This window comes from Canis lupus, chromosome 16 (assembly GCF_048164855.1).
Source record: "Canis lupus baileyi chromosome 16, mCanLup2.hap1, whole genome shotgun sequence".
In the NCBI taxonomy this organism is placed as follows: Eukaryota; Metazoa; Chordata; class Mammalia; order Carnivora; family Canidae; genus Canis; species Canis lupus.
In genome coordinates, this window is record NC_132853.1 from 20,671,741 (window position 1) to 20,684,176 (window position 12,436).

The window sequence follows — 12,436 nt, forward strand, 5'->3', positions numbered from 1 at the left end:
TGCCAGTATCATAAATGGTTGGTTTTTAGGGCCTATATGATTTGTATAATCTGTATGAGATGTATCTATGACAAAAAACATATTAAGATTCTAGTTATGAAAGGAACTGAGGGTTTAAACTGAGGGTTGGCCACTATATAGTATGGATTTTGGTAGAGAAAGAAATGAATCCATAGGGAAGGATACATAATCCTAGTGTGCGGGCAGCCCCGGTAGCTCAGTGGTTTAGCGCCACCTTTGGCCCAGGGGTGGATCCTGGAGATGGGGGATCAAGTCCCACGTCAGGCTCCCTGCATGGAGTCTGCTTCTCCCTCTGCCTGTGTATGTCTCTGCCTCTCTCTCTCTCTCATGAATAAATAAATAAAATATTTATTAAAAAAAGATTAAAAAAATAATAATCCTAGTGTGCTACTTGGCTCTGGTGGAAACAATTTTTTTTTTTTTAAGATTTTACTTATTCATTCATGAGAGACATAGATAGATAGATAGATAGATAGATAGATAGATAGAGAGAGAGACAGGCAGAAGAAGAAGCAGACTCCATGCAGGGAGCCCAATATGGGACTTGATCCTGGGTCTCCAGGATCACACCCTGGGCTGAAGGTGGCACTAAACTGCTGAGCCACCTGGGCTGCCCGGAAACAATGTTTATAAAATTATAGAAATATAAATGCTAGTTATGGGTTTCAGCTTTAGAGTCAACCATCACAGTATAAAACAATGTAAATATTAACAATATAAAAGTAAAAATATAGGTGTCAAAGTTCAAGCAGGGGCACTTACATCTTCATTTGACATCATGGTTAGTGAAGAAAGCAGGTCTGAAGTTGAAGTTCAACCTTTAATATCTTTGAAACTGGAATGCTCCTTACTCTTGATACTTTAAAAACCTAACTGCCAGTATTATTTTTCCTCAGGGGAATATAAAATAATGGTGCATCTTATAATAGATGGCATCTTAAATTTGATAATGTAGTATTTTCAACTATAAAAGTAACCAATAGTAAGCTAAAGATCATGAAAAAACTAACAATAATCAGAAAGAAGTGGCCAAAGGAAGCTAAATAAACGATCTTTTATAGACAAAAGTAAATCTTGTCTAAATATAAATTTTTAAAAATGGCAGCACAGCATGTTATTTATATTTCTTTTCATTTATTATTTTTTAAGATTTTATTTTTAAGTAATCTCTACATCCAACATGGGGCTTAAAGTCACAACCCCAAGATTAAGAGTTACATGCTCCTCTGACTGAGCCAGCCAGGTGTCCCTTTTTCATTTTAAACCTTTCCAATACTTGATTTTTAAAAAACCACATTATATTAGTTTCTTGTATCTGTTGTGACAAATTAATACAGACTTGGTGTCGTTAATGTATTTTCTCACAATGTTCTGGAGGCCAGAAATCTGAAAGCAAGATATTGCCAAGGCCACGTTCTTCCCAACGCTATGTATTTCCCGAGGGGTTCCCTGCCTCTGCCAGTTTCTGGGGGCTCTATCACTACAACTTCTGCCTCTGTCCTCACATCACCTTTTCTGGGGGTGTCAAACTTCCCTCTGCCTTTCTCTTATAAGCACATTTGTGGTAGCACTTAGGACCCACTTGGATAACCCAGGGTAAACTCCCGATTTCAAGATCCTTTATTTTGTATTTGCAAAGACCTTTCTTCCAAAAAAGTAACATTCACTGGTTCTGGGGATTGGGACATGGATATACCTTTGGGAGCCATTACTAGCCTACCCACGCATTAGTTTGATTTTTAAAAAAAAATATAAATCTTAAGTCATTCTGCAATTTGAAGTCCTTTGATGGCTGCCTATAACTTCTGGGATCAAGTTCAAATGATGTATTGGTTAAAAATTAGTCTCTAAACCCAAAGCACAAAACACAGAAGAAAAACAGATCAACTGGACTTTAAAGTTAAAACCTTCTGAGCTTTGAAGGATACCATCGAGAAAATGAAGAAATAACTTACTGAACAGGAGTGAATACTTGCAAGTCATATATCTGATGAGGAACTTATATACAGAATATACAAAAAACTCTTAGAACTAAATAATAAAAAGACATAACAATGAAAAAATGGGCAAAAGATCTAAATAGATGTTTCTTTAAAGATGATATAGAAATGGCTGGGGTGCCTGGGTGGTATAGTTGGTTAAGCTCTTGGTTTCGGGTCATGTCATGATATCAGGATCATGAGACTTGAGTCCTGAGTTGGGCTCTGTGCTCAGTATGGAGTCTGCTTGAGGCCTTCAGCCCAGGGTGTGATCCTGGAGACCTGGGATCGAGTCCCACATTGGGCTCCCGGTGTGGAGCCTGCTTCTCCCTCTGCCTGTGTCTCTGCCTCTCTCTCGCTCTCTCTCTGTGTCTCTCATGAATAAATAAATAAATAATAAAATCTTTGGAGTCTGCTTGAGACTCTCTTCCTCTCCCTCTACCCCCTTCCTTAAATAAATAAATTAAAAAACAACAAAAAAGGCCAATAAACTCATGAAAAGATGCTCTATATCTTGAGTCATCAGGAAAATACAAATCAAAATCACAATGAGATACCACTTCATACTGACCAGGATGGTGATGATAAGAAAGTTAGTAACATTGAAATCCTCATACACTGTTGGTGGAAATATAAAAATGGTGCATTATTTGAAAAATAATGTGGCAGTTCCTCAAAAAGTTAAACATGCAGTTACCAGATGACCTAGTATTTCACCCTTAGGCATATTACCTAAGAAAAATAAAAATAAGTCCACATAGAAACCTCTACAGGAATGTTCATAGCGGGGATACCTGGGTGGCTCAGCAATTGAGCGTCTGCCTTTGGCTCACAGTGTGATCCTGGAGTTCTGGGATCGAGCCCCACATCGGGCTCCCTGTAGGGAGCCTGCTTCTCCCTCTGCCTATGTCTCTGCCTCTCTCTTTCTGTGTCTCTCATGAATAAATAAATAAAATCTTTTTTTTTTTTTAAAAAAAGGAATGTTCATAGCAGCACTATTCATAATAGTCCCAAAGTGGAAACAACTCAGATGTTCAGCAACTGACACAGGGATAAACAAAATGTAGTATATTCACATAATGGAATATTATATTGGCAATAAAAGGATGTATGATATGACACATTACTATGATATGAATGAACCCTGAAAATGTGATGCTATGTAAAAGAAGCCAGTCACCAAGGACCACAAATATGACTCCATTGTGTGAATGTCTAGAGCAGGCAAATCTATAGACAGAGAATAGATTGGTAGTGGCCTGAGGTGAGGTAGAGGGAATCAGGGAGTGACTGTCAAGGGAATGAAGTTTCTATTTGGGGTAGGAAAATCTTCTAGGTTGGTTGTGGTGATGGTCGCACAGTTCTGACTGTACTAAACACCACTGAACTGTATGCTTTGAGTGGGCAAGTTGTATGGTATGTGAGTTACAGCTCAACAAAGCTCTTTATGTACAGATGGATAGTCTGTAGGATCAGAGTCTACGCTTCCAAGAAAAGTATCAGGTCCAAGAGAATGTGCATATGGACGAGACAGGGTGTGCATGCAAAGCTTTTGCATGATCCCTGGCATGCGGCAGAGACCCTCCATGTGCAGTTCTTCTCCACCCGGCATTTGAAGCTTTCATGGGACTCTGCCCCAACCCATTTCTGGCCCTCCCATCTCTTCAACCCTCCTCTAGGCAATCTCCCCTCCCTCCCCCTCTGACACCACATGCAACTATACTTAGCGCCCCCTGGAACAGTGTCAGCACATCCTGCTTTCACTAGAACATTCTTTTTCCCCTGCTTTCAGCTGGCTAGTTTCCTCCTTTCCTCTCCCTGAGTCTCCTCAGCTTTACCTTTCCCAGGAAGCTTCCCAAAAGGCTCTGAAGCCAGCCTTGCCCTTCTCTCCAGGTCAGCTCCTTCGCTGAGCTCCCCCGGCTGCTGGCACATACACTTAACGACAGCACTTACCATTCTTTTTTTAAAAAAAGATTTTATCTATTTATTCATGAGAGACACAGAGAGAGGCAGAGACATAGGCAGAAGCAGACTCCCCACAGGGAGCCCGATGTGGGACTCGATCCCTGGACCCCAGGATCACGCCCTGAGCTAAAGGCAGATGCTCAACCACTGAGCCACCTTGACGTCCCAGCACCCATCATTCTTGATGGCATCTATCTGCCTCATGTCTCATTCATCTCTATATGCTCAGGCCTGGCACAGTGACAGTGACAGAATAAAAAATGGCAGTGCTAAATAGCCACAGGCCTACACAGGATCAGTGTAGTGCCCAGCAGTCTAGCAAAACCTCTCCCGGGAAGGAAAAGACTTTCCCCCTTGCTCTCCACACTGAAGAGCAATTACCTTTCCTCTGGAGCTTGGAAGCCTGGCTCTGGTGTCCTAGCTTACACGTGTACATGTGCAGACGTGCCTCATTGCCAGCCTCCCACAGAGTGACAGGGAAGTGAGGCATCCTGCCTCTCCTGTGACTCCGGTCAAGCCCTTTCCAGCTGTGCCCCAGTCAGTTTATTAACACTTTACTGATGCACGTGTTCAGACATGTGTACTTAATGCGAAGGGACATCTAAAGAGCAGAAACAGCATGATGTTTACACTTTGCAGCATATGGAAAATACATTTGCAAACCCCGTAGGAGGTAATGCTCAAAAAGAACCAACAGTTTGGGGACAAGAAGGAATGACTACTTTCTAAATATTCCCCACATCATAAGCACAGTTAGGAATACACCCAGGGAGGTCTGTGTGAAATGCCCCGTAACACTTTCTTAGTGAGTGCCTTAACCCATACATATCCCAGCCAGGGTGGGATGACTTGCACGGTGCAGAGGAAACCGGGGGCAGTGATCTTTACCTCCACTCTAGTGCTTATAATCCATTAGATCTTTATTTATCTTGTGAGAGTTACTTTAAATATGACGGCTGCCATACTCACAGCTCGAGGGGTGCCCTTTCTATTGTTGTCTAGGTGACAACACCTAGACCTAGTTTGTGTAGCTGCCAGAGGTGGCCTTGCTAAATTGTGATTAGATAATCCTATGTGTAGTCAAGCAAAAAGGGCTTGCTTTTTATGTGGCACTGGCTTTTTTTTTTTTTTTTAAATAACACTGTCCAAATGATGTATATGTACATCATGTACACATGATTTAATGAAATAGTGATATGTTTTAAAGGAACCTCCAAATATGAGGAAGGTTTAGCTGGCAAAATTTTTTGTTATTAGCCACATCTCAGGGCAGTACTTTTAGCAAATGCAAGCAACCTTCTCCTGTCCCAGTGTATTTTGTTGGTTAGGGTTAGAAAAATAGTGAAAGGCCAATTAAGCTCTCAGGCACCCAAGGAAAATATGCTACATGTCAGTTCTGAAAGTCACTCCATTCACATACGGACAATTGAAACTCAAGGGGACATCCTTTCAAGGCAGCAAGCAGTCAGGCAACTGCTTCTCCTCATTTCTATTAAAGCAGAAAAGGATCAATACTGGCACGTGCACATCACCCCCCCCTTTTACCTTCTATGCTATTCTAGGAGTATTTTTAGTTTGCTGTGATTTTTCTTTCTCAAAAGTTCCTCTTGTCCTTGAAACAGAACGTAGACCTGGCCCACCTGCCTTAGGGTATTGACCTGGGGTCACTGCTTAATGTAGGAGGAAGAATTTGTCCACTTCGTGAGGTCCCATTAAGCAGCACCTCCTTTCTGCCCTCCCAAAGGCCCCAGCCTGGAGTCTGCACCTCTCCACACAAAATGGATAAGAACATGGGCCAAGGAGTTGGAGAGGACGGAGTGGAAATCCTGACTCTGCCACTAACTAGCCATGGGCACCTCTGGCAGGGGACACAGCCTCTCCAGCTCTCAGTGTCATTGTTGGAAAAGTGGGAGCAATACCCATCTCTTCAGGTCCTTAGAGGGTTAAAGGAGAAAACGTATGAGAGGCTGTGGCTTGGCCGTAGCTTTTTGCCATCAAGAAATGGTAGCACATCATTTTCTTCTACTGTGCTTCCTTTTGAATTTATTCTGTCCCTGTTGTTATACTGTGAACACTTTCAGGAATCAAATATTTACTGAACTAATGGGGAAATGGATGTGAGAGGAATGGAATACCATTCCACTTTCCGCCAACAAGATGCTCCCGAGGAATTATGGCCACTCCTGAACTTCTGTCCCTGTCTGGCCCCTAGTTAATTGACCAGACTGAGGCTGTGTTACTCTGGCAGCCAGATGGTAGATTTTCATTAGCAAAGACAGCAAGGTATGAAAGGTTAATTATGATACATTCTTATTATGATACATTACCTCTCAGCTCAAATTTTATATGCAATTGACCAAATGAATGACATCCCTGATTTCTGAAGGTATCCACGTGGTTTTCTTGTTCCTGTTCCAAATTGTCTCTGTACTATACTGAAGAACAGAAGTAGGGTCACGTGCTTCCTCCCTTTTGCTTCTGTTGGTAACCTATTAGAATTTAAGGTCTGTTTCTCTTTTCTTGGCTTTTTTCTAAAGGACTTGGAATACTTGGGGGTATGCTTCCGAAGCCCTGGACTAGATTCCTGTGATCATTAATTTCATTAGTTTGGATCAGGGCGAGCTTATAATGAAGACTCTTGGGATTCTCTCACACTCCTAGGATAACGGGCATTCAGGCCCCCACAGAGCACGTGCGGCAGATCCGGTCAAGGACTATCCCCAGCCCCAGACACCAGGCAGTAAGCCCGCAGGTTGCTTGTGTGTCACCCTGGCTGTGCAGAGAGAAATGGCTCTCCCACTATAGATTTAGGCACTTTGAGGGCTGAATGGTAGCTCATCCACTCTCCAGTTTTCCTTTGGAATTCAGTAATGAACTCATTAAATCACCAACTTGTTGTGACAGGAAGTCATTCAGATGCTGATGCTATTGCCATGGAAACCATCCTTCCACTAGGAACTCTGTCTCTGCTGAGGAGCTCTCAGGCTCCATGATTACTGTCATCCCCAAATAACACAGAGCCATCACAGCTCTGAGCAAGTCCAGAAGCAGGGGTATACAGAGACGCTATTCTGCTTTCAGATGAATCCTTGCTGGTTTTAGTATTTTTAGAACACATTTCTGCTCTGTACCAGTTGTCTTTTTAATTCCTACATACTGGCTGCTTTCCAGCACCTTTCCCAGAGAAGTAGACAAAGGATTTGGGTGGGGGGGAGGCGGGGAGGAGAGCTGTCAGGAATACTGTTTAAAGAGAACCTACTACTTCCCCCCAAATCTCTGTGCTTCCAAATATGGAAAAATGAATTTTCCTGCCTTTTAGGAGGAACCCCAAGAAAGGAAACCCAAATTCCATTATCACTCATAATTTATAAAACCTAAAGGTTTTTGTTTATGGATAGATCAGTGACAGCCAAATGCAAGTTCAGAGATGCAACGCAAAGTACAAAGTGGGGCTGCCTTTATTTTGTTTGCATTAGGGAGATTATTGTTGAGCTCCATTGCTAACGGCTGACCAAATCACAGAAAAGGAGGATCCCTCTTACTTATCCCAAGCAGCAATCAAATCTTTTTTATTTTTATTTTTTAAAGATTTTATTTATTTATTCATGACAGACACAGAGACAGAGGCAGAGACACAGGCAGAGGGAGAAGCAGGCTCCACGCAGGGAGCCCGACGCGGGACTCGACCCCGGGTCTCCAGGATCAGGCCCTGGGCCAAAGGCGGCACTAAATCGCTGGGCCACCGGGGCTGCCCTCAAATCTTTCTTGTAGGTGTTATGGCATCCGGTGTACAGCAAATCTTTTTTTTTTTTTTTTTTTTTTTTACAGCAAATCTTTTAAACAAAACCATCACTTACTTAGCACCTGAGACACTGGGCAAAGTATTTTATATTCTGTTTCATGATTTAAATTAATTTGCATGAAAATCCCATGAGGCAGGTATTTTTATTACAATTTTACAGCTAAGGAATGTGCAGCATAAAGCAATTAGGTGCATTAAATAAATGTCACGCTTTTCCATTCTGTACAGCTGTTAACACATTATGCCTCCTGTGCTCCTGTGTCCTCAGGAATACAGGTGACTTCCACTGCCTTAGAATCACAGATGCTTGCTTTAGGAGAAATCTTTTGTGATTCCCTTTCCAACCAACACACACCTTCTAGGACATCCTAAGTGATTGTCTGGTTTAAGCTTGTGTATTTCTAGTGATGGAGAATTTACCAAGAATGGCTGCATTTGGAGAGCTTTGTTTGAAAGCCCCTCTTTGCTCCTGATATGAAGAAAGAGCAATCACTGGCCTCTACAGAGCCTTAAACTGAGGACATCTGGCTCTGGCCGTAAGTTTGTCCTCTGGAGTATCCAGGGGTGGATGGGAGAAGAGGGAAATGAGGAAGGGGGCAGGGTGCTGGCTAGAGGGCACTTAGGCCTTGTTTGAGCTGAACAGGTCTGGGCAGATCATGGACTCTGAGGACATTCACCCCATGGTAAAGAGATCTGCTCTCCAACACTGGAGGGAGGCTGCTGTTTTGGATGAGACTCCGTGAGTGTATGTCTGGCTTTTCATTCAGTATCACTTTTTATTTCTTTTTTTTTTTTTTAAAGATTTTATTTATTTATTCATGAGATACACACAGAGGAGGCAGAGACACAGGCAGAGGAAGAAGCAGGCTCCATGCAGGGAGCCTGACGTGGGACTTGATCCCGGGCCTCCAGGATCACACCCTGGGCGGAAGGTGGCACTAAACCACTGAGCCACCCGGGCTGCCCCACTTTCTATTTCTATATATATACACACACACTCTCCCCAGAACACATGACTTTGTTACAAATATGAACACCAACATTTAAAGACAGGCAGTGAGCAGCGATCACTGGGTCACCTTCTGAAAACATAAGCAAAGTCATAGGAGGAGTGCGACATTGACCTTCCAACCTCATGAAGCCCTATGGTGAGTGGTGTTAAGGGTACTGCTTTCTGCTCATGGGAGCTTTCTACTCTTATAAATGCCCATTTACCTCTGCCTTAGACTATAAACTCTTTGGTGGCAAGGTCTGTGATGTATGCAGATGTTTATTATCTGTGACCTGGGGCAGGTCTCTCTCATCTCCTTCACCTGTCACACGAAGGATACCATGAATTCCGTTACCCACCTTACAGGAGTATTGTGAGGTTAAAACATAAAGTGCAAAAAATCTATGAAAATGTTTTTAACTTGATAGTGAATATTTTACAGACAATTTAGAGCCCAATATCTGTAACATGTTAGGTCAAAACTCCTTATGATTACCCATGAAACAAAATGATTTTCAAAGCTTCCAGCAATGATTGAAAGCAATATTCAATATCAAAAAATAGCAGTGATTTTTTTTTTCTCATGAACTAACCTGTTGCAAAGATTAAAGCAAAATTCCTACACTTAATCACAAAGGATTAGTAAGGTCTCTGTGATACTGCATCATTAAAAACAAGCAGGTCACAGAGCCCAACATTTTCAGTCTTTATGGATTTGTTTTCTAGGTAATTTTAAAAGGTACTTATAAATACACACTGCCTTACTTCTAAAAAGCATCTGGGGACAACCTCTAATGAAAGGAACAGAAATAATAAAAGTGAAGTAATTTAAAAATAATCTTTTCATCCAATTCACAGCCATTTCTTCTCAATATCTGTGAAACAGTTAATGTAGAGTTATAAATGAGATCTCCTATAGTTTTTGACACTAGAAATATTTTATGTACTATAACTAAGCATGGAGCAGTTGGTGTCTGGTGATAAATGACTCCTGGGTGGTGAGGGTCTAGGCAATGGTCTAAACCATAGGACTTGAAGAAAGAGAGTGAGGATTAATGAAATTATAAAGTGGATTAAATCAATGTGCAGGCCATGCCCAGATCCCATGGTTTATTTCTGTTTGGATGTAACATCTAGTCTTAGGCAGAGTATGTTAAGAAAACCACACAAAGGGGAAATGAGTCACTCACTAAACCCCAGAAAAGCTTAGGCTAACCGGCTAGACAGAGACTCAACCATGTCTTTTTCTGCCTCTGTTCTACTTCCATATCCTGAGAGCATCACCTTGTCTGAATCACGAGAGAGAACTGTTTTGGGCAAATACACATTGGACATATGCAGACTTTCTCTTGCTCTTTCTTCATGACATACACACCCCATATCCAAGAGGCTTTGGAATGCATGTGGTTTTTAAGAAATTCAGCAGTCTTACCTCCATAATTATGTTTGACCTAGACCAACATTAAAATATTTTGTTCTCCCTGAAAGGGCAGCACTCAGCATGAGGTACCCTCTTTTGGATAATAGCCCATTATCCTTTCCCTCTTTCTTGCAGTCCTACTGGGATGAAAATCCTGGCACAGGAACTTGGTTTTGCCCACATGCTGGTACATTGCCTAGCACATTGTTGGTACTCAGCTCCCTGAAGAAATATTTTCAGTCTCTCTTCTACTGGCTACCTACATTTCTCCTCAGCTTATAAGCATGTTCAGGTCTCTTCCATTAAATAAAAGAACAAAAAGCCTACCCATTCATTTTTTCCCCACCAGCCATGAAATGCCCCCAAATTAAGATAAATTAACTATAATGCCAGGGCCTTCTAGCTACTAATTTCTCTCATCACACCCTACAGTTAAGCTTCTTAAGAGAGTAGTTTACATACATTGTCTTTACTTCTGTACTACCTGTTCTTTAACCTTTGCAATCTGTCTATCTATCCATCTCCTCCCTGCCATCATCCCATTCATCTGTTCTGTCCACCTATCCTTCTCCTCCCTCTTAATCATCTGTTCTTTCATCCCTTTCTTCCCCCCTCCTGCCTTTGCTTCTGCAAATATATATCAGTGCCTCCTATGTACCATGGACTGTGCTAGGCACTGGAAATACAGTGGTAAAGTAGACACAATCTCTGTAGTGGAAGTGCTCTTGATCTGTTGGGAGATCTGTGTGTGTGCACTTAAGCTTCTACTTTTTAAAAAAGATTTTATTCATTTATTTGGGAGGGAGGGAAAGCAAGGAAGCACATGAGTGGGGGGGAGGGGCAGATGTAGAGGGAGAAGTAGACTCCTTGCTGAGCAGGGAGCCTGATGCAGGACTCAAACCCAGGACCTCGGGATCATGACCGACCGAAGGCAGATGCCCAACTGGCTAAGCTACCCAGGCACCCTACACTTAAGCTTATTAAACTGAGCTGCAATTCCCTTGGATACTCAGCAGTGACTATGATAAAAGATGCCATAGAACAAACATGGAGAATCTTCTAGAAAGATCTGAAGTAACTGCAAACATCTAACACTCAATTAAATTAAAGCCAACATTGAGAATGACAGAATGAAAAAGTAGTATTGTTTAAATAAAATAAGACTTTATTTTTAAAAGATTTTATCTTTTTTATTCATGAGAGACACAGAGAGGGGCAAAGACATAGACAGAGGGAGAGGCAGGCTCCCTGTGGGGAGCCCGATGCAGGACTTGATCTTGGATTCTGGGATCATGACCTGAGCCGAAGGCAGATGCTCAACCACTGAGCCACCTGGGTGCCCCAAAAATAAGACTTTAAAAGAAACATGCCATGGGCACCTCGGTGGTGCAGTTGGTTAAGCATCCAACTCTTGGTTTTGGCTCAGGTCATGATCTCAGAATCATGGGATTGAGCCCAACACTGGGCTCCATGCTCAGTGCAGAGTCTGCTTTGAGATTCCTTCTCCCTCTCCTTCTCTCTTTGCCCCTCCCCCCTGCTCACTGACTCACTCTCTCTCTCAAATCAATATATAAAATCTTTAAAAGAAACATGCCAGAGGCCATTTCAGGATATGATCCCAGTGAATGCTGAGTTTACTCTTTGGTTGCTAGGGGAAATCCTTAGAAAAGTCTGGGAAGCACTGATAAGTAGATAACCAGCACACCAGGGGATACATTAAACCAGAGGTAAGAAGTGTAGGTGCTGAGGGATCTCTGAGAACGAATAGTACAATTCTGGAGAGGGATAGACAGGACTATCTTTACAGAGGAGATGATATTTGAAGTAGCTCTTGAAAGATGAGTGGCTTGCTAGGTGGAGAGGTGGTGGGTGTGGGTGGGTGAGCGGACGAAGCAGTATGTACCACTACAAGGAGTTGTGAATGGATCTGATGTATAAGAACAAGGAGTCTAACAAACAAACAAACAAACAAACAAACAAACAAACAAGGAGTCTAACGGTAGCTTAAAAAAGGGTGTAGGTATTGACTGAGAGGGCAGGACTCCAATATGGTGCTAGAAAATTCCAATGCTGGAGACCATTCTCTGTCCTTGAAACTCTTACTCTCAGCACCACTGTGTTCTGGTTCTCTTACTTCCTTGGCAATTTCTTCTTAGTTCTTTTTGCTTATTTTCCCTCTTCAATGCCCCCTCTCTCACCCCTGGAATTTTAGTGCTCCCCAGAGTTCCTGTTTGGCCATGTTTTTCTTCTGATTCTCC

General features: G+C 42.3%; 2 protein-coding genes across 4 annotated transcripts in view; one reads left to right on the forward strand and one right to left on the reverse strand.

Moving 5' to 3' along the window:
- CDK5R1 (cyclin dependent kinase 5 regulatory subunit 1) overlaps window positions 1–12,436 on the forward strand; it is a 92,832-nt gene that overhangs the window by 42,834 nt on the left and 37,562 nt on the right. The window lies entirely within an intron of this gene.
- MYO1D (myosin ID) overlaps window positions 1–12,436 on the reverse strand; it is a 326,596-nt gene that overhangs the window by 37,724 nt on the left and 276,436 nt on the right. The gene's annotated exons all lie outside the window — the stretch shown is intronic.